Source organism: Balearica regulorum, chromosome 1 (assembly GCF_011004875.1).
Source record: "Balearica regulorum gibbericeps isolate bBalReg1 chromosome 1, bBalReg1.pri, whole genome shotgun sequence".
Classification (NCBI taxonomy): Eukaryota; Metazoa; Chordata; class Aves; order Gruiformes; family Gruidae; genus Balearica; species Balearica regulorum.
In genome coordinates, this window is record NC_046184.1 from 152,862,835 (window position 1) to 152,886,775 (window position 23,941).

Consider the following 23,941-nt stretch of genomic DNA (forward strand, 5'->3'; position numbering starts at 1 on the left):
TCTTTTTCTACCTGAGAATGGAGCAAAGAAATATTTTAAAATAAGACTTTTTTGCAAGATTGGTAAATGACATTTAGTATTAAATTTGTCATAAGCTTGTGGCTTCATAAAGTCATAAGAACAGCACAGCAGAAAAAAACTTCAAATCTGAAATATTTGTTGTAACTGCTGACTTCCAAAAAAATCTTCTCTTTTTCTGAGGGAATCAAAGGGCCAGGAATCTTGAATTCTGCTATCACATACCAAGCCTGATCTGGGTAGGCTTGTGCTCGCCTGTGAAGAAAAGGGGATTCTATTTCCCAGTGAGAAAGCAGAAATTAATTCATAATTCCACCACCACCCGCCCCAATTTATTAGATCCACTCACCCAGTAACGGACAAGAAACAACCCTGTGTGACTTGAGGAACTAGTTACTCTGGGAGAGTGGCAAGCAATGAATAGTGAAGGCACAGATCCAACATGCAATAGACTGAAATTGGCTGAAATATGTTCCCGGCAAGTATTGCTCGAATACGTATAAATAACAACAAAATACAAAAAATCTTAAACTGTTCCAATTGGTTTGTAAAATAATAATGGCCCATCATTTGGCGAGCATACTGTTTGCCATCAACTGTTTGTCCATCTCTCCAGCTGATGGGAGAGAACTCCGGCTGAGTGGACAGATGTTTCTTTCTGCTAACTTTGACAACACTTGGGTCCATAGTCCTTGACCAGAGGAACTAATTAAGTAATAAAATCAGCTCTTTGTAAGACAGGAAGAAAGAGTGGAACCACTGAAGAACTTGAGGCACTGATTAACTCACAAGTGGTTCCTGTATAATGCAAATCATTAATGCTTAATACTCTCTGAGAGTAATAAACCAGAATCGTAAGCATAACAACAATATCACGAATCATATGTGAATCCTACAGGATTCTAGGACATCCATCTTTCTTCATGAATTGTTCAATCTGTAAGAAGAATTGTTTTAACTTCTTATTTATTAATTTTACATTTTGATTCTATACATTGCAACTGAACTTAGCTGGCAGGCTCTTTGTAGCATGGGGAATCGAGAAATAAAATTAAGAAAATAGCTCTCCTTGAGTACCAAAATGTGGAAAACTTGCCAGAATTAGTACAAATGCAGACTATGATCAGCCTAATAGTAAATGAATACTCACTGTATCTTTCCTTTGCCTGTTGAACTACTAATTGATGTGCTACTGATGAATAAAAGGGCTGGTATTTCAGCCATGAACTCACTTCACCGCTGCAGTTTACTGAGAGCCCCAAGCTGCTGAGCTCATTACAGATCCCTTTGCTGAACTGGCTTTCCAGGCAATTTTGTGAAGGGGCAGCATCAGAGCTAGCCCACTGATTGGGACTCCATTGGCTCAGCAGGGCTCCAAGAGTTGAGGGGAGAGAGCACAGCACTGAGCTAAAAATACGTCTTTGCCTCTGCAGTGCCAGGAAGATTGCCTGGCTGCGCTAATTGGGAGGGACCTAGACATCTGGGTGGTATTTTAGGCTAATCTCGAGGTGGGACCTCTGCAGCACGTATGTGGCTCTGAATATAATCTCCTTCGGCGCTGTCATTTATACCATTGCAGGCATTTACAATCAGAACCGTCCTTGATTGACTCGTGGCTGTCGCTGCACCCTAGACTCATCTTGCAGGAGTGAGGGGGGATGAGGGAAGGCGAAATGGCTGTGCACTGAACTGGCTTAGGAAACCGTGTCACAATTTTAGTGCGGCGTTGAAGTTGTAAAATGGGAGAAATTACCCTGACAGGACCGGGGGTTAGTGCGACCGCACAAGTATATAGTCCTCCCGCAGAAACTGACTGTGGAGTTGCACAGCAGAGAGGGTGTTCTTAAACGCCCTCTTGTCAGGATTTATTTTTCAGTCCTGCCTCCTTTCTCCCTCTAGTCTTATTTTTAATTCTCTGAACAAACCATGTAGCCCTGATCTCAGCCGTTCCCTAGCTTACCTCTATCTAGCGCACAAACCCCCATGTTTGAAAACCGTGACGGTCAGAGGAGTCTGTGTTTCTGCTCGTCCCGCATGGACTTGGTAAGGCAGAAGGGAATAGAGGAGAGAGAAAAATAGGAGGAGTGTAAGAAACAGTGACAGACTGAGAGCATGAACAAAACCAACAGAAGCAGAAGTAAAAAGCCTGGCAGAAAAGAAAAATTCGATCACGGGAATACTAAGCAACTGAGCATTTTTGCTGAAATAACATGTTGAACTGGTAGGTTGGTTGGTTGATTGGTTGGTTGGTTGGTTGGGTTAACAGACGTACAGTTTTACAGGGGTATTGCTTGCTTTACTGGTAGGACCTATTTCAGCAAAGCAGAGAAAAGTAGAATATTTCACTCCTTCAAATTTGACAGGATCTTTTTTGTTACAGCAACTTCATGAAATACCAGCGTGGTTGGGTGAGAAACGCCAAATGCTCGTTGCATGAAATATCTGTGTCACAGACCAGTTTACTGACTCCCAATTACTGGCTGAAATAGATAAAATAATTTTCCTAAGCCTCTTCACATAACATATCAACATTTTTATGAAGTGATTGCTCTGAAAATCTTATAGCAAGTATGAATTATAACAACATAATTTTCCAAAGAAAAGGCAATTACGATAAAGTTTAATGTGTTACTTTTGTCCCCAGGGAAAGTGCTTTATAAACTTTACTGGGATCGCTGCTTTGCACGCCATCAGTCCTCAGACCGTGTTTCTGCAGCGGACACAAATATTAGGCAACCTTCCAAGAGCGAGATGAAGAATGGTGCCCTCACCCAAAGCAACATGGAAAATTTTAGGATGTTAAACCACGTTTACAAGCAAATAAAAGGAAGAGTTTTCTAGGTTATGAAACGGCATCTCTTGTCAGGCTCCTACACCTATATTTAGAAACCCAAACAAAGAGGCTGTAAGTGCTGAAGGCACAAATACTTTTTATTTTCCCATTAAGACCCTATCCCTAAAGCTCTAACCCTGAAGTACCAGCTATATACATCACCTATTTTTTATAGCTGTTGCTATTTATTTCTAGTGCCTTTATGACTAGTATAATTCTAACAAGAACTTAACACAAGCCACTACTCCAGGTTTAAAGTAGTCTTAATTTTGCATAGCTGCTTGAGAACACCTTGCTATAAGCCTACAGGATGTTAGGAAGACTTCAGAGGAGAGCAAGTAGCATGGTTAAAAGAATGGAAAGGATTATTGACAGTGTGTGTAATAGAAAGAGGAGGTACTCAGTCTAGATAAAGCATATTAAAGCCTAGGTTAAGGGGTGACTTGATCACGTAAGTATCTATACAGGGCAGAAGGATGGCTGTAGAGGACTCTTCAGTCTAGCAGTCAAAAGAATACATATCACACCACACCTGGAAGTTCAAGCTAGACAAATTCAGACTAAAACCTAAATGGTTAATGGTGATGGCAACTGAAATTATCTACTGAAGGCTGTGGTGGATTTTTCATCCTTGAAAATTCTCCAAATAAAATGTGTTTCTAAAGTATACTCCAGTTTAACCACGCTCTTTTGATTAGAAAGGGGAATTAATTCAGGAAAGATCAAAGGCATTCACAGACCTAACATCTATAGTACTTGCTACATCAGTACAATGTAATACATAAGACAGCAGCGGGCCAGTTCCATTTTACTGCTCAGCTAATTCTATCCTGAGAGGCGTTGGCAGTACTTTATCCAAGGTTTTGCACAAAACCATCGCTGATGCAGAACAATGAGAGTTGCAGGTACATCCTGATTTCAGATCTACGGTAGTCAATGGAAAAGAGTACGGTTGACTTCAGTGGGATTTGGTCCAGGGTCTTATTTAGGATTTGAGAAAACAGAAGCAATTTGGTTTTCTGGCCTTCTGTGTAAGTGGGTAAAGGCTTAGAATATTTCTAAAGGCTTAGAATCCTTCTAATTACCATGGGGTTTATTGAGTCAGGCAGGTAAAGTTTCTGTGATCTGGCAGGTACAAAGTTGGGGATAAACTTATCTTGGGGATTTCAGCAGAAGAGTTTCAGCCCTATCATCATAGCTAAAAGTTATTTTGTCTCTAGGAAACTATTTCTGGATTAAGTGTACAAAATTAGTCCTAGAATTTACTTTAAAATGTTAAAAATAATTCTGGGTATGGAAATCTTGTCATCATTCTTTACCAAATGAGGTACAGAATGTACTTCTGCTTCCATTTCTGCTTCCCTAGTCACATAGGGTGATCCACCAACTTCAAAATTTTGAATATTTTATCCTTTTGATTGAATTTTGTTCTGAACTCTGAGTTATTAATATTTAATAATCATAGACTCAAACTTCTGGGCTCTGTAAACATCTATAAGGTGTTTCAATATGTGAAATTAAGAAAAGAGAAAAAAAATACATTTTAAAGCAATATCTCACAACTGCTTTGATTCCACTGAAACTGTAAACTCTCCTTTTATTGACAAACTCAGAATTTCACAGTGTCAACTTTTCCCAGCACAGGGAGACAAGCTGCATTCATACGGTGACTGACCTGATAAATTCTCTTTAAACTTAAAGTCACGCTAAGGTGAGATCTGGACAATAAATTCGAAAGATGCCTAGCGTATAGTGGTAGAAAATAGCATCTTGAATGTATTAGTAATTACGAAGATCGCTTTTTAAAACCAGTTCATTGTCTGCTTATGGGCTCCTGGTGGAATCTAGATGCAAGAGGCATCTTTTATTAATGTTTTCTGGAACAATAAAAAATATAAAGCCTGGTATATGTTTTGCCATTGGGTCCTGCATTTTTCACCCACCTGAAACTCCTGCTGCATTTGGAATGCCCAAGAAAGATGGGAAGGAGCCATAAATATTAAGTGATTGCATAATGGTGAGCACGCTGCAGTTCATCTGCACCGGTGAAGGCAAGACCTGCACATTAAGTTCCCACTCCTGAGAGTTATGGGTCATTTGCTCATTACTGAAGTGACTAATCCAGTAGTGAAGAGGATGTCTAGTGAAAATAAATTGCATTATACTACTGACTGCTGTGATGGATTCTTTATATGCTCTTTGTGTTATCGTTCAGAGGAACCCTTTTACCCAACCCTTGGTGTTGCAGCCATGTTATAAGGAATTTTATCAGAGTGAACAGGAGTCTTCGTAAGGCAAGAAACAATAGAACAAGCAGGAAATAAATAATAACTAGATAACCAGGAAACGGCACTAACACAATAGATGTTCAGTCATTAGTTTAAACTGTCACATTTGTCCTGAAATGATCGGAACGACCACAGTGAAGCTGCAACAGAGAAGTTTACAATAAATCCATGCCTATGCATTTTGAAGGCCACTTCAGGAGAGTTAGAAGAATAAACAGAGAATTTGGGGCTAAACTTGACATTGAAAGTAGGTGAGCTGGAAAACATTTTCAAGCATTTAAATCCCTTAAAATTTTCAAAGCACTTATCACTGAAAAGAAACATTGCTTCACTTACTTACCCACCATTTACAATGACCTAACACTAATATGATAATCTAGATGGGATGCTTAATTATGACAGGGTTTCCTTCCCCACATACTCTCTTCCCAGATACAGTTTAATGAGGCAAGTCTGTTCTGCCATTTCAGTTCACCTAAGTGGCAGGAGACAGATAGTTTCAACGTATGGAAATGTCATTCTGCCACTGCCTGATCACTACTAAAATGTTACTGATACAGATCATTTAAACAAACTACATTGGTTCTGAATATTCAAATTAATAATATTTATGGCAACATTGCAAACTGAAAACTAAGGTAATTTATGACAAGATTTTGTTATAATTCCACCTGTTCAGTGCACACAGGGTGAAGAAAAGCCATAGGTAGATTCAAGTTTGCTTTGTTACCTGTTAATGCTTACCGCCACATAAGGATTTTGCATTATACTTGCAGCATTCTGACTGTTTCTTCTACTTTGATTTCTCTTTTATACCTTTTGTTGGAGATGCTTAAAAGCAATTCTACTGGTTTGTAAGTAAAACAGCCTCGAACAGTAAGCAGCGAAGTTTTGCTTGCTTTGCTTTGCAGCTCTCAGAGTTAAAGCTAAGTTTAATTGGAGCTAATTTGAGTCATCACCAAAAAAAACAAACACTTTTTTTTTTCCCCGTACACGTTGCCATAGAAAGCAGAGAGAGATTTGAGTTTTTAACTGTGGTTGTTTATGACCCTCTTTGGTAAGACTTGCTGAATTTCTAATTATGTGCTTAACAACTGGAACAGACTCCATATATTACTGCATAAAAAGTCTCCCTTGATCGCTTTCTTCCAAGTTACACAGCAGCCTCGATCAGCGAAGGTGTGGGATTGCTTTCCTGACATTTATTGAATAACCATTATTTAAATTATTTTGCTTGTTTCAATGAATTTGTCATACATTGTATTTTACAATAGATTCTCTTTTCGCTTGTTATTTACATAAAAATTGCAATGCTCTGTGCCAGAAATAAGGCAATGAACACATGCATGTAAAAGTAAAGAGCGATTCACCCAAAAATCAAAGATGAGCGGAAATATATTGGAAAGTGCAAATTTTTATTTTTCTATCAAATTGTATTTGTAAGAAATATTTAAAATGAAAAGTATTATCATAAAAACTAACCCTGAGCATCTCCGTTCAAGCATTTCTAATTCATTCCAAATTAATCTGATTTCACAGGAAAAGAAAGATGTAGTAAAAATAGCCTTTCTCAGCCTAGTGGCATGCGGCATAGTGGTGTAAAAGGCCTTGATCCACAGCCCACTTGAAGTCATTACAGTGACATCACTTAGCTTTGGATCAGGGCTTGAGCAAAGGATATATTGAATTTTGAACAGATGTGAGACCAGAATCTAGCTCAATATAAAGACACTGTATAAATTGCATTGAAATGTCTTTATTTTAGCAGGATCAGAGAACAGTGTTCCCACTCTGCATCTGTGTCTGTAAAACAACAAGTTGCTTTTCTAGAGAAAACTGAGTAGCTGACAATTTAGTACCAAGAACTATTTTCTTCCACATTTTCATCAAAGCTATCATTCAATTTAGGAAAAAAACCCCCACACCACCAACAACAACAACAAACCCACCCACAAAAAACCCTACCCCAAACAGGTTTTTTTAATAGTATTTTTATAGTTTGGAAATGACAGAGAATTCTACTCCGAAAAATGAAACAGGAAAAACATGCAAACGGAATTATAATAGCTGAAGGTTTGCTTTTCCGTGGTGTAGACATTACACAATAGCCGACAGTAATTTAAATTTCATCATTATCATGCATTTGTAGGGTTTCTTCGAAAGTTAAGTTGGTAGTTAATTTAAGATTGCTGAGTTAGATCACAATACAGTAATTAGACAAAATTAAAGTAAAAATTGAAAGAAAATGAATCAAGTAATACAATACATTGTGTAGTACTTTTTCCATGGGCAACTCCACTGATAATCTTACAGTGCATGAATTATCAGGGAAGAAAACCGCTTTGATTATACAACTCTGTTACAAAACTATCTTTGAATTAAGGTGGCAATGCGATAGGTGCTAGCTTTCACTGAAAAACGTGGGCTTTTACGTCTACTGCGCAGATGTATTTTTACATCCATTTTTATAGTAACAGTGAAAATAGCAAAGGTTTCGAGGACTGCAGGGTGGCTCGCAGTGCTGTAGTGCTTCGGAGGAGTGTGGTTAGTTACGTATCGCTTCCTTAAAATACACGTCTTACAGTATATCAATGATTTAAAAGACCAGAAAAAATCCTAGGTAAAAAGAGTTAACACAAACATTTTAAAGTAATTCTGTTCCTTATCTGAGCAGGAGGTGAAACGAAACACAGAAGGAGGAAAAGAAGAAGCTGTATTTCAGCAGAAGGGGTGTTCTTGTCCCTTCCTGGTGTCACTGCTCTCCTGTAATTTCTAATTTCATAACTGGGGGTTTTGATCATTTTTCATGAGGGTGAATTGCTCAGCTATCCCTTCTGCATAATTTTAAATGGAAACCGGAAGAATAAGAAAAACAAGACAAAACAAAACCTAAACCGTGTATGCTCCATTTGCTGAATATATGGTTTTCTTCCCCCTGTGTGTGCACGTGCCAGATGGCACTACGCTGGGTTGGATGATAATAAACATGAAAAACACAGTCAGTGCGCGAGCAGAGATAACTGTGGCTGAATGTACCAGGGCTGGGGCTGGTAGGGGGAAGGCACAGAAGTTCCAGCTGTGAGAGAAAAGCAAAGTTCAGCTCCTCAAGGGAGGAGCTGCTCTCGTCTCCAATTAGCTCCCGTTGGCAGGGGGACATGGCACCGGTGGGAAAGAAGGTTGTCCCTGGTTATCCCAGCACCCTACCCAAGAGGCAGATTTGGGACCATTTCCTTCCCAGTGGAGTCAAGCCCTTTAACCTGGGGTGATGGGAACTTGTTTGGTGCTGTTGAGGAACAGGGTCCTGAGCGCGGGGTGGCTAACCCACCTCTGGCCTCTCACTCCCGGGGGGTGAGGCCGGCGGGCTGCTGAGAAGAGGTGAGGTCTGGCTGGCAACATGGGCTGGGAATAGGGCTGCTGGGGAGAGGGAGACATCTGGGTCAAGGCGGTGGGATGACCCTGTGAGCCCCTGTCCCCCATCCACGGCCTGGGCCCTGAGGACATCATTCATCCCAGCAGTGAGTGGGAGTTGTGGTGTCCACAGAGGGGACCTCCGCCTCTGCGTAATCCCATGGCAGCACCTGCACAGGAGACGTGAGGAGCAGCTGCTCCTCTTTGAAAGCTGCTGGATCCTCCTCCTTCACAACCTCTTTCTGGAAGTACTTGAGCAGAGATCCAGATGGAGATGCACCCACTTACAGCAACAGGGCATTTGGCCCCTGACCATGTGCATTCCTGTTGTCTTCTGTGTAGGCATTGGGTGCTCAACATTGCTTTTCCTCTGGGTTTCTGCATTCAAGTTAGCCCAGAGGGTACCTGAAGCATGCCCAAGACCTCCTAGGACATAGATTTTGGGGGATACATTTGTCTAGTAGGTAAAGTTTTAAGGTGGTGAACTGATAGGGGAAAGAATCTCAGGGACATCTGCTAACAAATACCTGGCAGGGAAGATGCTTACAGTGCATATCATCTCTGTTGAAACATTTGTATGAAGCAGGTAGCAGTCTGAGGTCTGCTGGTACTCATTTAACCACAAGGACGATGTAGTTGGAAACTGGTTTTCTTTTAACCCGGTACTTGTCCTTGGAAAACTCTCCTTGGCAAGGGGAAAGAAACTTCCAGCCAGCAGATTAGATGGCACCTATGCAGTAATTTATTTGCCCCATTCACTTCAACCCCTCTTCGCTTTTGTTTGTTACTCTCATCTTTTCCTTCTTACCAACACACCACATTCTGAAAGGGGCAAACTTAAATTTAGGAAGCTAATCAAATCATAATGGATAATTATTTAATTTTAAATAATTCCATCCTTTGCTTCCTTTGTCATTTACATGACATTCTTACAGAATGCATTATCCAAGCAAAAGGGAGAAAGCCATTTTAATGAGTGGGAAAGCAGCACTGAATTATTCTTGGTCCTGCAAAGAATGTAATTGATAGTTTCTTAGCTCAGCTCTCTTAGTCTGATGAAACTTTGCTCTGTTCCTGCATAAATGCTAAACATAGTTCGCGCTCAAGAGTGACCACTAAAATATGCAACCGCTCCATCTATGAGCTAGGCAGCATCTGAGGCGTTACCCATCTCTGCAGGCTCACTCTAGTAAGGCCGTTGTTGGAGAAGCAGCTTTGGATTCACTAATTCCTGCGAGATAAGAGATGGGGAGGAGGGAAAGGTAACCCCCAACATTTTAAGATACCGGTGGCACAGACCTTTTTTCCTTGAGCACAGGCTCCTGACATGAGGGTGGAAGAGAGGGGAGTTTCCTCTGCTCACCACATGGTGATCGCAAATGTCACCTACAGACAAAGGAAAATGAAAAGGAATGATAAGTGAAACATGGGCAATGATTTAGTCCCTTGAAAATGCACATTAATCATCTGACAACCCTCAGCTTTACTGCAGTGAAAGTTCGTTTCTCATGGCGGGCTAAGTTTGGGATCAGTGCTGGGAAGGGGAGCTGGAGAGGGGCTGGCAGCAATATTTAGGAGCAGCAACTGCCTGAGTGTATTAAGAAACCGAGTATTAAAAAAAAAAAAACCCAAACCCTAAAGGACCCGTAAATACCAATCCTCGCTGCCGGTTTAAGCACTCGCAAAGACACTGCCTGACTCTTTTAAAGCCCCGCGTATCTGAAGTTTCGGAAGCGATTGTGAATAAATACTTCACTGCCTGCTCACAGCGACGTTTTCTCGGCGTTAGCTCATTAGAGTGCCTGAAAGAGACCCGACAGAAAACAAGTTAAATGCAACTTAAATCATCATCCGATTCGACTCTGAAAACAACAAGAAAGGCGAGGCGTTCGTTGCAAAAGGAGTTTAGCGCCGGCTGCACCGCAGTTATTAGGAGCGCAGGGATAAGGGACTGAGGGATGTGAGCGGGCAATGTGGCTGGGATCCCAGTCCCCAGTTGTTGTGTTTGGGTTTTTTTCCTTTTTTAACCTTTTTTTTTTTTTTTTTTTTTTTTTTTTTTTTTGGTGACTTCGAAAGATGTCACGGCAAAGTGAAATCTTTGCGGAGGGCTGCTCATGCATTCAGACTGTAGAGTTTTTCAAAAATGTGATGTTTTGCAATGATGACATTAGAGTAGCAACCAAGGGTCCGAGACAGCAACGCCTGCTGCAGCTGGGCTTCGCTTTGAAATGCCCAAGACAATGGGGGCCACTGTTCTCCATCGCTTCGCCTTTCCATTCCATTTGCATAGTCTGTTCTGCCTGATTGACCAGCTTGGGCTGTCCAAGGGACCAGCATTGTTCACAGATCACTTCAAGATGGCACAGATGACAAGATTCAGGTGAGAGATGAAGTGGGATGATTCTCAAATGCCATAAGAAAAGGCTACCCTGGGAACTTTTAGCGGAAGAGAAATAGTTCGTGAATGGAAGCTGTTAAAGGATTTTTTTTCTTTTTTTTTTTTCAAGAAACTGACCGTATTTGGAAATACGCTACCTTGACACACAAACTAGTAACAGGAGGTTTGTGTGTTTCGTTGCGTAATTTTGTTTGGTTTATGTTTGGTTGTGTTATAGGTTTTTGTTTGTTTTTTATTGTTACTATTTTTAATTTTTTTTCCATCCCAGACCTCAACTTCCCCCGGCTAAGATGGGAGCTGTGCCACTGGAAACCTTTGCGAATCAAAGTTTGCTTACTAAAAATCATAAGACGACAATAAATAAAGCTCATCATAGAGGCGAGTTTTGAAATTCCTTGGTGCCTGCTCCGTAACTAAGTGCCAGGGTTAATTAGTTAATGTTCATAAAGCGCTTTCGACGTGGAAAACCCTCCTAGAAACGCAAAGGACGAAGAGAGCTGCTAGCCAGCCCCACACACGGCCGGCGGGACTGCGGGGTCTCCATCCTGGGCGCCGGGCTGGGAGGTGCGGGGAGCGAGGGGAGGCTGGAGCACGGCTCGTTTGCCCCGGAGAAGTTCCAAACTCTCTGCTGCTGTCCCAGATTCCCGACTGAAATGTCATGGTTTGGGCTTTTTTTTTTTTTTTTTTTTTTCCTTCTTTTTTCTTCCCCACCCAGGTACTCGAGTAAACACACACACATTCGGCAGCGCCCCTAAAATGAATTTCATTTGACACCGATGTTTTGACTTCATCTCCAAAAGACAAAATCTTTCTCATACAAGTATGTTTTCCCTGGAGGGGTTTCCAGCACAATTTGCTATAATTTCTTTACACCTAACGGAACTGATGGGATCTAAGCGGTGAAACATATTCCCACAGTAGTTTCGCTCTCTCGCACTCTCTGTTACCCTCCTGGGGTTCAGATCACTCTCTAGTATAAATATTGCCAATAATTGTGCTAGTATGGTGGTTCTCCGAAGGAAGCAGAACTCTCTCCTCCCCGTATAGCAGACCTGAAGTCATGCGACTTCTGTTTAATCTCTCGATGTATTCTCTCCTAGCTGCTCGTCTTTCCCCTGCGGCGACTAATACACTTAATTACGTGATTTACAAGAATGGCCAACAAGGTCCCGGGGGCTGCTAAAGCCCGACCCCCGCCCGGCGAGCGGGGCTTGAGGTGCGTGCCTGGCTCCGCAGGACGGGCACCTCGGAGGGAAGGCGCCTTGGGCGGGACTCGGCTCTTCAAAATTAACCCAAAGTTCAGGCCTTTCTCCACAGTTTCACACGCACACACCCCACCCCCCCTTCTCATCTTGTGCTCCGGCCCCAGGTTGGTTTGGGGATTCTCCCCCACCCCAGAGAAGGGGGGTTAAAAGCTGCCGAGGAAACTTAAGTGGCTCTGGAGTTTGTTTAATTTCCCTCCAGTGTTTACTGATAATTCGAGAGACGCTTATCTCGGGGAATATAACGATTAATACAACCGCAGGTTTCCAGATAAGTGATTGTGATGGAGATTGTTGGCGAGAAAATAGACAATTATCCGCTGTTAGCTTTACATAAAGATCGCATTAACTTGAATTAGTTATCAGACAAAAGAACATCAGAAAGCTGCACCTTTCTGCCAAGGCAACCGCTTGCAGGCGGTGTGCTCCGCACAAGCAAACGCACCGCTGCCTCCCCAGCATCTCGCAGGCATGAAAGAGGCGGAGGGCTCGGGGGGCTCCGGGGGGGGTGTGTGTGTGTGGGGGGGTGTTTCACGGCTCCGCCACGGCAGCGACACGCCACGCTCATGCGGGGGCACGGCCGCTGCGCGGAGCGGGGAGGGCGAGCCCCGGGGCCGGGGGATCGCTTTAATATCAGCTGCCCGGCCGGGCCGCTTTCATTTCCATAGGGCGAAATTAACACGGACGTGGGGCAGGCGCTGGGGCGGGAGGCAGCGCGCCCGGGGAAGAACCGGCGTGGCTGATCGCCAAGGAAACCTCGCTGAAAGGGAAGGGGAGAGCATGTGGCTATTAAAACCCCGACACAATAATAACATTAAAAAAAAAAAAAAAAAAGAAATAAAACCATAATGATAACTTGGAGGCAGCTCGCTATTTGCATATGAAACCAGCGGCCAGAAGCGCGGCAGTCCCCTTGCCGCATTATGTCCTCGGCGGTCCGAGGTCCCCCCCAGACTGAAAAGCCTTTTGATTATTTATCCTCTCCCTAGGAAAGGCTGATTCCTCCGTAATTGATAGCGGGGAAGGGCCGTAATTAATTTCGCAGCGAAGTAAAGTGCAGCTTCTTCTCCCGGCTGGAGGGGAAGAGCTAGAAGAGAGGAAAGGGGGCGAGGGAGCGGAGGCGAGAGGAACTCCCCCCGAGAACCCCCAATTAAAGGAAATCACGCCTCACTCTCTCCGGCACAGAGACACCCCCCCCTCTCCCCCCCCCCTCCCCCGACTCCCCGCCATCCCCTCGCTCCCCGGGGAGGCAGGAAGGGCAGGGCCCGTGGGCTGCTTTCACGAAATCAGAAAGCATTCACCAGGCGTTTGTGTTGCGGGAGGTTTCTGTGGGAATCGGGTGGCTGGAGTAATTGGGGGGGGGGGGGGGGGGGGGGGGGGGGGGGGGAGGGTGCACTCTCGGCTGGTTTCTCTCTGGAATTAAAGGCAGTCCTCAAAATAGGGTGTTTGTTAGAGAACTTCAGTCGGGAGGAAACCTGCCATTTCGGATCAGTGCGTTTTCTGTGCTGGATTTCCAGACAGACCCTTAAGCACTGTGTTTATATGGGGAAGGGAAGAGGGGCACCGGGGGGGAAGGGATGGGGGAGAGAAGGGCTTTTCCTGTGTGATGGGGCAATAGGACAAAAAACCGGCGAGGTACTTCAGGCGTCGGGCTGCAGCCTGACAGATGCTGGGGCAGAAATCAGCTCGGGGGAGCCGGGGGCACCTCAGGTCCACGCATGAGGCAGCCGGGAAGGGAGCGGGGAGGGGATGTCGGGTGAAGCGGCTCTGCTCCCACCCGGGACGGAGAGCCCCGGGAGCCGTCCCCAGCCCCGGGACGTGCCGCTGCCGCCGCTGGGTCCCCGGTGAATGGAGCGGATAATGATCCCCGGTTCCCAAGGCAGGCTCGCTGCTGCCTGGTGAGCCTTGGATTTGTGTGGTCCAAGCCTTTCCCAGCTTGTCCCATTCTGTCACCGGGATAAGGGGCTCCCTCGGCTCGTTTGCACCTGCGTCGCTTTTGGCTCCTTCAGGAATGCGCTGAAGCTTGTAATCAGCTTTGTGAAGCCATTGAGTGCACGGCTGAGTGAAACTTCCAAAGCTCGCAGAAAACTGGCCCGCTGAATAGGAGTCAGCATGGGGCTTCTCTCCAAGCCCCTGGCCTGCCAAATTCCAGCAGAGCCCCTCACAATCAGTCCACACAAGCTTTACTGCTCTCCCCGCACTGAGAGAAGCGAGAAAAGAAAAGCTAAAATACCAGTCACCGAGGTTAGCGGTTTGTTCCCAGATTAATGGCAAACGCCTCTCTCCCTACTGCAGCTAACCCGTTCACTCGGGAGATATGTGTCTGTGTGTGTATATATATATATGTATATATATGTGTGTGTGTATGTATGCATCTGTGTGTATACACATAGATATACGTGCATATGAATATGCATGTGTGCTTACGTGTATTAAAAAAAAAAAAAAAAGGAAGAAGGAAATAAGGGAGCGTTATTAATTTTTTATTTTATGTGACCGCAAGCATCCAAAGGCTCTTTTGGCAGCAAACAGGTAGCGGGCTGTCGTGCTGTCCCACAAGGTCATGCTTATATCACCTCAGTACTTTCTGTAATGGTATGGTTTTAAGGTTCTGGATGAAGCTGACCCTCAACTGCAATCTGTTTTTTCCATCTGGAGGTGATTGAGTACCAAGCAAAACTCCGTGGGAGAGTAACAGAAAGGCAAACGCAGGTTATAAAAAAAAAAAAAAAAAAAATCGACAACATCACCACCACTAAACCCACTTTATGATAAGATAACTCAGAGGGCCTAGACGTGAAGTTTTCCCGGGCGCTTTGCGCTCCATGGTACCCGCAGGATGGGTTTGCCATACCCGGCCCCTGCCCTGTGGTCCCCAGCCCGGGGGGGGGAGCGAGGATGCTCCGCTGACACCTGGATCGCTTCCACCCCGGGGAAAAGAGCTCAGGAAAGGTCCCACTCGAGGGAATCCCCTTATTTTGAGCATCCTTAACACTTGAGACATATACCGCTTCACTGCTACTTTAAAACTTTCCCAGCATCTGATTGCACAGGAAGGCGTGACGCTAAGCGACTCCGGAATACGTAGCACAACTTCGTCATACTTTTCATCCGGGTTCTGAAAACCTGTATGTGGTTGTAGAGTCGCATTTATCAGGGGAAACAATTAGTCGAGTTATACAAATATCTTGCTTTCTAAAGCAGTCCTGTCACGGTAATAAACGCTGCAAAATATCTTTAAATCTGCTAAAATTGTAAGCCAAGTGCACTGTGGCATCAAAGCTGAATATAGATCAACTAAGCAAGGCTTTATTTTCAGGTTTGGAACTTTTAATGCCATTTATGTCCTTCTTCTACATGTATCTAAAACAATGCAAGCAACATTACTACAACATGAATATTTTTTTGCAAGTCCTCCTCTCGGGCTAGTATAAAAGGGAAAACGGAGACTTCCAGCATTTCCAGAGATGATGCCTTTTGAAGGGTTTTGCCATGCCTCTTAATTACGTCATGCAAATAATGTTTTCTTGACGTCCACATTGAAATACCCGCGGCAGAATGGACAAAACTAACTCCGTAGAGTTGGTAGATGCTTCTTGTAAGTTCAGCAGGATGTTATCTCACTTCACTGTCACGCTTTTGGCGTCTTCTCAATTATCGCATTTTCAGGCATGTCCTAGAGATCGATGTCGGCAGTAGGTGTTTTCCCTATTGCGAAACTCTGACGAGTTTCTACGGGCTCGGCGGTGGGAGCTGATTGCCCAGCAGAGGATCACCTAAGATAGTTCAGCAGCATATCCGTGCACGGTATTCTGATCCCAAGGTCCCTCTGAAGGATAACGTAACACCCGATGGAAAGAGTTAGGGAGTACAAGCGTAGAGGAATACGCCTGATGTTGAAATCTTGACCCTTCAAACTGCGACGGCACAAAAACTTCTGCACACGTCCACAAATGGTTTAAAGTCACATCTCTTTCTGTCTGTAAAGTTTCTTTTCTTTTTTGGAAGTTTGATGTGCTATTTTCGACCGTGTTGCTGCTTCCAACCATTCTCAGTGACAAGTCATGAGGATATGCAGTAATTCAGAAATTAGTGAAATTTTATTCTTGGTGGGGGCGTTGGATTAAGAGGCTGGGAGAGTGTGAAACAAGTCAACGTGTAATTGTATGATAAGGCTCTCACGAGGAATTTATTGGCCAAGTTGCTATTTCTATTCCTTCCTAATCTCGTTTAGCACATTCATTCTCTGCAATCTGTCTCCATAATCTTCTGTGACAGAATGGCAGCCAATAGAAGCATGCATGTTTGGAGAGAAGAGAAAATATGCAGAGGCGTGATAAACTGATGCTAATTATCCATATTTAGGACACCGAGTGCAGAAGATCAAGGTTTACAAATAACAAACCAGAGCCAATGATGATGGCTTCCTAGTGTGGAATATATTGGAGGGGACAAGATAAGGGTTTCACATGCAGAAGAGATTTATTGGTCAAAGGGTTCACCTTCCACTTTTCCACTTTTATATAGCAGTAAATTATTTAGGCTAAATTCACCAGAACATTACTCTTTTATTTGGCAATGTGCCATGACTTGCTCTTTCTTTGTGTCCTTTCAATGCAAATCCTTGTAGTGTAACATCAATTGATAAGAAACAAATAATTGAAGTAATAGGTAATTCCCTTTAAATTGTGCATATAGGACGGTAAAGTAATCATCTAGTGTAGAATGAGACCGGAGTATAGAGCAGATAGCTGAAAGTGAAACGATATCCATCTCGGCTATTAAATTACATTTGTACTAGAGAAAAATAACCTGCAGAAGACTTGTAGGTTGAACAAGAGACAACACTAGTCTAGTCAGCTTTAGACCATTTTCCTATATAGTTCTCAAATTTCTTTCCCTTTAAAAAACAGCATTCCCTCCTCTTTTTCTTGCTTTTTCTTTTTCTCCCCCCCCCCCCCCCCCATAAACATTTAAATTAGGGATGCTGCATTCTCCTTTTAACAAGTGTTGGCTCTGAGAAATAATAAGGGAATTCAGTTTGGCAATATCCGTGCAGTATGGTTGAGGGTCAGTTGAGTGATCTTAGTAGTCTGCAGTAATTGTACTGTAAAGTTTCCAAAATGAGAATAATATTTGTTGAGTTCATGTTTATTTACTACTTCAGAAAGTACTCTGTGCAGTGGTAAAATTCTTGCTATTATTTTCTATTAACATCTTCCTGTCAGGTGGAGATAACCTGTTCTTTGAGAAAGTCACTATTAAATCGTAGGTCAACATTCCTCCTTGCTCCTCTAGCTGTGTCTTTCCTGTGTTGGTGGCACGACGATACTCAGCAAAACACAGAGCCCTGCTGAAGCAGAAAATATACGTCTCAGAGGCGCTTAATTTAGGAAAACTCTTCAAAACATCTCTCATTTGATATAAGGAAAGATATTTCTTTAGTGACTAGTCGCTTAAGACGAGAAAATTTTCCGACCTTTTGTTTTACTGCAGAAGGACTCTGGGTTTATTTCTCCCCCCATCCCGAGGTATTCCTTTACATTGGTTCATATTTTGTTTCTTGTGTATGGGCAAAAATACTGCAGTGCCAAGCTTAACATTTTCAGACTTCCTAAAAAGATTTCTGAAAGCAGCCGTGCGCTTCCCCCCCCCCCCCCCCCCCCCAAATTCCCTGACTTAGCTGGCTTCACCCAAAATGACCCAACAAAATACACCGTAGGAGAGAGAAGGAAGGCAAGCAGACCGGCTGCAACTTAGGTCATGGGCGTTGCCATTTGGTCACTAGTGGACAAAACCAAAGGGAATCAGGAGAAAGTCTATGGCGCACGCCAACCTCTGGGGCACAGCTGGATCTGGGGCTGCCGGGCGCCGCCGGTGCCTGCCCATGAGCCACCTCCGGGCTCCCCGGCCAGGGAACCCCCTGGGCCTGATCCAGCCCTCACCAAAATCAACCAGGGGCCAGACCCGCCTGTCCCACTCCGGAAAGTACAGCGTGGAGGCCTTGGCAGTCCGCCCGCCGCCGGTTCCCCGACCTCGGTCCGGGGCACGGCTGTGTCCCCTGTCCCCTCTCCAGGGGCAAGAAGCGGTTATCTCCGCTGCGGCGCGATAGCCTGACCCCGGAGCTGCTCCCCGGGGACGCGGAGTTCTCCGCCTACACGCACGGTGCCACGGCCCGGCCTCCCCCGCTCCCCTCCGGCCGGCCCCCGCAGCCCCGCAGCCCCGCAGCTCGCTGGGGGCCGCCGGCAGCCCGCCCGCCCCACGGCAGGGGCACCACGGGGGGCGGGGAGACCAGAACCTGCACAGCGAAAGAACCGCGGCCACGGGCGGCTGTTCCTCGGGTGGCAGTGCCACAGCGGGGCGGGGAGGGGGCATTCACACCGGGTTTCGCTAAGAAACTATTTGGGTCTGGCTGGGAGGGGCTGGGGTGGCCGCATAGGATAGCCCGGTCCTGGACTTCATTAAATGACGTTTGGCAACTAGTTAGACTAATCAGGTTGATTTTCAGCGTGAGTAAGGGACGCTAAAGCCTGGCCCCGTTTCGATCAGCAGCCCCTCTCGCAGGAGGCACGGCTGGCCCTGCCGGCGGGGCGGCGGGAGGCTCCTCCGCAGCTGCCTGCTCCTCCGCTTGCCATGCGAGAGTTTTTCTCCCTGCTCCTCGGAAAAAGGCAGTCGCCTTTCACCGAAAACTCGAAGAGTTTTTTAAAGTAACATTTCACAGTTCCGTTTGTCATCCCCAGAGAGACACTGGAAATCCCTCTAATCCGGGTGTTCTTGCTAACCGAGGCGTGCGCAGCGACGGAGGGAACGCCGAAGTTTCCCCTTCAAGTGTTTTGCGGCTGTGCCTGCTGTATGATGTCCGATGAGGGAAAGGACTCCGTTCCAGATGTTGCCTGGCTGTTTCGTAGAATAGGAACGGAGCTTCTGTAATACATTTTCTGCCCTTTCTTCTTCTTCTTCTTTTTTTTTCTTTTTATTAGGTCTCATACCACAAAAGCTAAAGCCGATCCTCTGTGAATTTTAGCTCTGATTTTCCGCCTCCATACTTCCATTCATCATTTCATTTTCACCTCTGAAGCGAGTCCTCTACCTGTTAGGCGGCGGGCGTGTGATATTAAAACTAAAAAGTATAACAAGCCACCTCGGCTCGCCGGTGACTCAAGCCGGTGCACAGCTGTGTGCCTATGGAGAGAGATTTGTGTTCTCCAGCAAACGTCGGGAAATTATGAGGGGATGTTCCCAAGTAAATGACGCCATGACATGTATTTATGAAGCAGTTGCTACCCACACACTGTCAGATTTTTATTAAAGATTATTTACTTTATTTTCAATGCCTATTAGCTTTTGCTGATTAAAGGAGGTCACCAAGAATAACCCGAGGAGTAGAGACCGTGTTTTGAACAAGGGACTCCGAGTTTGGCCCTTTTCATGACAATAACTTTACCTTTCAACCCTAATATCTTCTTCTCTTATTCAGCATCTAAGGCTACTCTAATATATATGATAAATACAGTCGCCTAAATAGGAACCCATCGTAACTGTGAATACATGAAGACATGATTTATGAAACATTTGAAACATGTCTGAGACATGAACACGTTTAGTTTACCTACCTGGAACTACTCACTAAATAATACAACTAAATAGCAAGCTCCTACCAAATTGTTCCGAATAGCTCATTTGGTCGCCCAAGGATGTCTTTTGCAATAACGCCATTTCATTGCTTTCCTTATCTTAAATATCTGGATCTGTGGCAGGTTTATCACGATGCGATTGTCCCACTTATCTAGTGAGCTTTGGTCTGCGACTCCTAAAACTGAGATGGTGTTAGTATATTCGGGAAAAATCATGCAGGGCTTTTCCCTGCAGCTGCCTAGTCAAAGCAAAACGATTAGGAGACTATTTGACCCTATGTAATGACCCAAAAGTTGGTCTGCTAAATGGACCTTTTAGATGGAGGACGAGCAGAAACTTCCTCAGTCTTGCTAGAAAGTTAGAACCTGAGAGGAACATTAACAGCTGAAGTGCTCTTGGCGGGGAGGAATGCACGTTCTGCTCTCATTTCTTCGTTCTTTGGGTTATTCCGCAACTTGCACGTAAGTAATGATGTGACACCAGCACATGGAAAGCCCCCGTTCGGAAAGCTGCATGCCTGTATCCCTTCCTCTTCAACCTTAGGGCAGCTCGGGACACACCGCTGAGAAGTTTGTTAGGCTAAACTCCACGCTTCCCTTGTTCGGCTCTTTTTTTTTTTTTTTTTTAAAAAACAAACAAACAAACAAACCACAAAACCAAAAACTTCCTGAGCTCTTTTCTGGAATCTGAGATTTCACAGTTCTCCTCCAGACACCTCCGTCCTGAAACATGCAGTCTTCAGCTCTCCTACAGCTGTGTATTTTAAAAGGTGTTTCCCACCTAATTTTCTTTTATTTTTAACTAACCTTCAAAGAAGGAAATCTGCGTGTTCACAGTGATTCGATTGCCCAAGCATCTTGGTTTTTGCATTAGTTCCTACGTTCTAACATCGAGAGGGGAACCACGCAGCCCTCACCTGCCCTGTGGCTGAAAAGCAATTTAGAGGAAGGTAGGATTGATAACGCACGAAGGCACAGATGATGAAAAAAAAACCCCCACCAACCTCAAAACAAACAAACAAAACAAAAAACCGAACAAAACCACCAAACCCACAAACAAACCCTTAACCAAAGCAAAGCCCCTTTCTCTTTTCTGCTACGTACAGGTAAAACGAAAGGTAATGTGAAAAACTAATCCCATCATTTGATCAAGTGATTACTCAAGATTTTTCCAAGAGATAAAGATAGTAACCTGTGCGTAAGGCAGGAGGGGGAGACCATGGTTGGGGCGTATATAGCTCTGAGGCACCGTAGATGGTTTCAGAGCCCCCAGCTTTCCGCACCGGGTCGGAATTGTGTTTTCATGTCGATACTTCGTTTTGAACTCCCGAGCCTGGAGTTTTAGGTCTCTCCTCCCGCCTTGGGCTGCTTGTGTCTGCAGCTCCATGCCTGAAGAGCCTGTTACTTCATTCTGCTAATCTGATTAGGATTGAACCATCCACTGTCCAACAGTGTTAGCAAGACAATCCTCCTATACACTTTTTCTGTATTGGAGTAAATAAATGACGTGAATTTGGTACTTCTGAAATTTGTGCGAGACAGTATTTGGGTAGGAAATAAACGTCTCCCTACCCCGCCTGCACCCCTCCCGCACCCCCCCCCCCCCACACACACACACGCACACCCCGTGGATAAATTATACTGCCCAAAATGTATGGTGCCTTTGTTCACCGCTAGATCCTAGTTGCTATGGAGAGTTTTACGCCTTGGTAAACTATATTTCACCTCCTCCCGGTGAAAGCTATTCTTTTCCTAAATGCACACTTTGCCGACTCCGGTCCTTCCCCCCCGTGTCGGCTGCACCTCCTCAGCCCACGCTGGTCTGCCCCGGGCTGAAGCCGCGTTTTCCCACTCCTCGGAGCTCAGCTCTCCCTCTAGCACTTGCCCAATTGTTTGACCACCGCCAGATGCTCTCCTGCTTCTCCTCGGTTTCATTGTCCACCCCCCCTCTCCCCTTTTTTTTTTTTTTTTTTGAGGTTTCTGAAGGATAGTCCCTCTATCTGAGAGCCGCAGCTAACCGTGGCACACGTCTTCTCCAAATCAATGAGAGGTGCCCGGGCTGAAAGCGTGGACAATGGGATTTTACCGAGCATGAAGCATATTACCCCCAAACCCGTCCTGACAGGCCATGCTAAAGCACTTGAATGACTTTCTTGAAACGAGACCTTTCTGAAGGCTCCTCCCTTCAGGGAATTACACCGTCCAGGAAAGATAGGCATGAAACTGCACGGGGGCACCCCAAGGCTTTGTAAGTAGGGGGCGGGGGTGTGTGTGTGTGTGTTTTTTGTCGCAGGTCCCCACCGCTTTCAACCCGAAGTCAGGGACCAGCACGCTTTCCCTGGGTGGCTGCTCCTCACTCCACACCAGCTCTGGGCGGTTTAAAGGATGGGGTTTTCTCTGGCCCTTTCCCTTTGGCACCGCCAGACTTTTTGATGGCACATACAGTGGGGTGAATCAGTTCAGCCAGCTCCTGCTGACTTCTGGCTTATCCTGCACAGGTATCCCTAGAGGTGTCCCAATTTTAGGCATGAGGACTAGGAAGGACTTTCAGGTCGCCTACTAGCACCCCTGACCACCTCGAGCATGCAGTGTGTGCAGGCACCATACACCACACCGCTGTTACAGCAAAGTTTCTCCAGAGTCTCCAAACTTTGGTTTGTTAATCCTCACTTTCGCAAAGTTTCCTCCAACGGCAGACGGGTCACTGCACGTAAAAGTCAACGGGTTTTTCCTTTCAGCCTCTACTAAGGAAAGCCCCCCGTTACATCCGTACCTGCACACCCGAGGCCGGGGGGCCTCGGCTCCTTTGCCAGCCGCCCTCCCCTTCGGGGCCGCCCCTGTCTCACGGCTCCGCCTGACATTACCCGGCAGAGGCGCGGCGGGGCCGGAGCTAGCAGGCAGGCGGGCAGGCGGGCAGGCGGGCAGGCCGGCCCGCAGGCAGGCAAGGTCCTGCCCGCCCCATATGCATAATCTCCGCTTTCCCTCCCGCCGCCCGGGCAGCGGGGGTCGGCTCCCACTGCTCCCCCACGCCCCTCGCTGCAACCGCCAGCCCTCCCCTCCGTGCCCGGCTCGGAGCTTTGCAGCACCGTGTCCTGGCACGTTTTCTGTTCGGTCTCCTCTGCCTCCCTTTCGCCCTTGCCCCCCCAGAAGTGACTTTTCAGCCAAGCTGTGCTGTCCGACTCCTCTCCCCCTCAGCCGTGTGAAACCACTTGCCCCAGACCTCACTTCCCCCCCCGGGAAGCAGCATCTACCCCTAACCTCAGCACGAACCCACGGACACTTGCTTAATCTTGACCCGTACCTCCCGGTCCTTGCCTGCTGCTCCCGGACACCCGCCCTCCCCGGAGCCGGGTGGGTCCCCGTGGCGCTGGGGAGGCGGAGGGGCAGCAGGGCGGGACGGCGCCGCTTTTCCCACGCGTGGCAGCAGATGCCTGGGGCTTCCCCCGGCCATTTTGGGTGTGTGTGGGGGGGTGGGGGGGGTGTGTGTCTCCGAGCCGGGCCAGGCCCGTCTGCTTTAGCTCCCGTTTGACTCGGACGACGTGCACACAGGTGCACGGTGTTGGTCGTGGGGTAGCGCCGAGCCACCGAGCATCCTCGCTTTGGGGGGTGCTGTGTTTTCTGGAAGAGGAGGAGCCAAAATGCCGCGAAGTGGAGGAACCACTTGCTTCCCCCACCGCAGAAAAACTAGTTAGCGTGTGTCATCTCCCCCCCCCCCCCCCGCCCCCCGTGCAGTGTCTGTGTGCGTGGGGTGTGAGCGGCACGGCGGAGCGGCGGCGCCGATGTCCCGCGGGGCGCGGTGCGGCGGCCGAGGCGCCCACCCGCCGCTGCCGGCCCCGCTCGGCGCCCCGTCAGGGGCGGCTCCCTTCCCACCCCCCCCGCCCCCGGTAGCCGTGCAGCAGATGGCCTGCGGTCCGGGAGGGCGGCCTGCGGCCGCCCGCCGCTGAACGCATGACTGGAGCCGGGCTTTGGTGTCGCCGGGAGCCCCGCGGCCCAGCCCGGGAGGATCCCGTTGTGGAGTTCAGGAACGGCCTTTCCCAGCTGACAGCAACGCGCTTGTTTTCCCAGTTACCTCGGCCCGGCCCCCCCCAGCCTCTCACGCC

The 23,941-nt window shown here is 46.4% G+C and overlaps 1 long non-coding RNA gene across 4 annotated transcripts in view; it reads right to left on the reverse strand.

Moving 5' to 3' along the window:
• Positions 1 to 23,941, reverse strand: part of LOC142599459 (uncharacterized) — a 425,989-nt gene that overhangs the window by 13,216 nt on the left and 388,832 nt on the right. For all 4 annotated transcript variants that reach the window (XR_012833022.1, XR_012833024.1, XR_012833021.1 and 1 more), the window contains exon 2: positions 9,847 to 9,933. This is a non-coding gene — a long non-coding RNA (uncharacterized LOC142599459). The remainder of the gene's footprint in view (positions 1 to 9,846; positions 9,934 to 23,941) is intronic.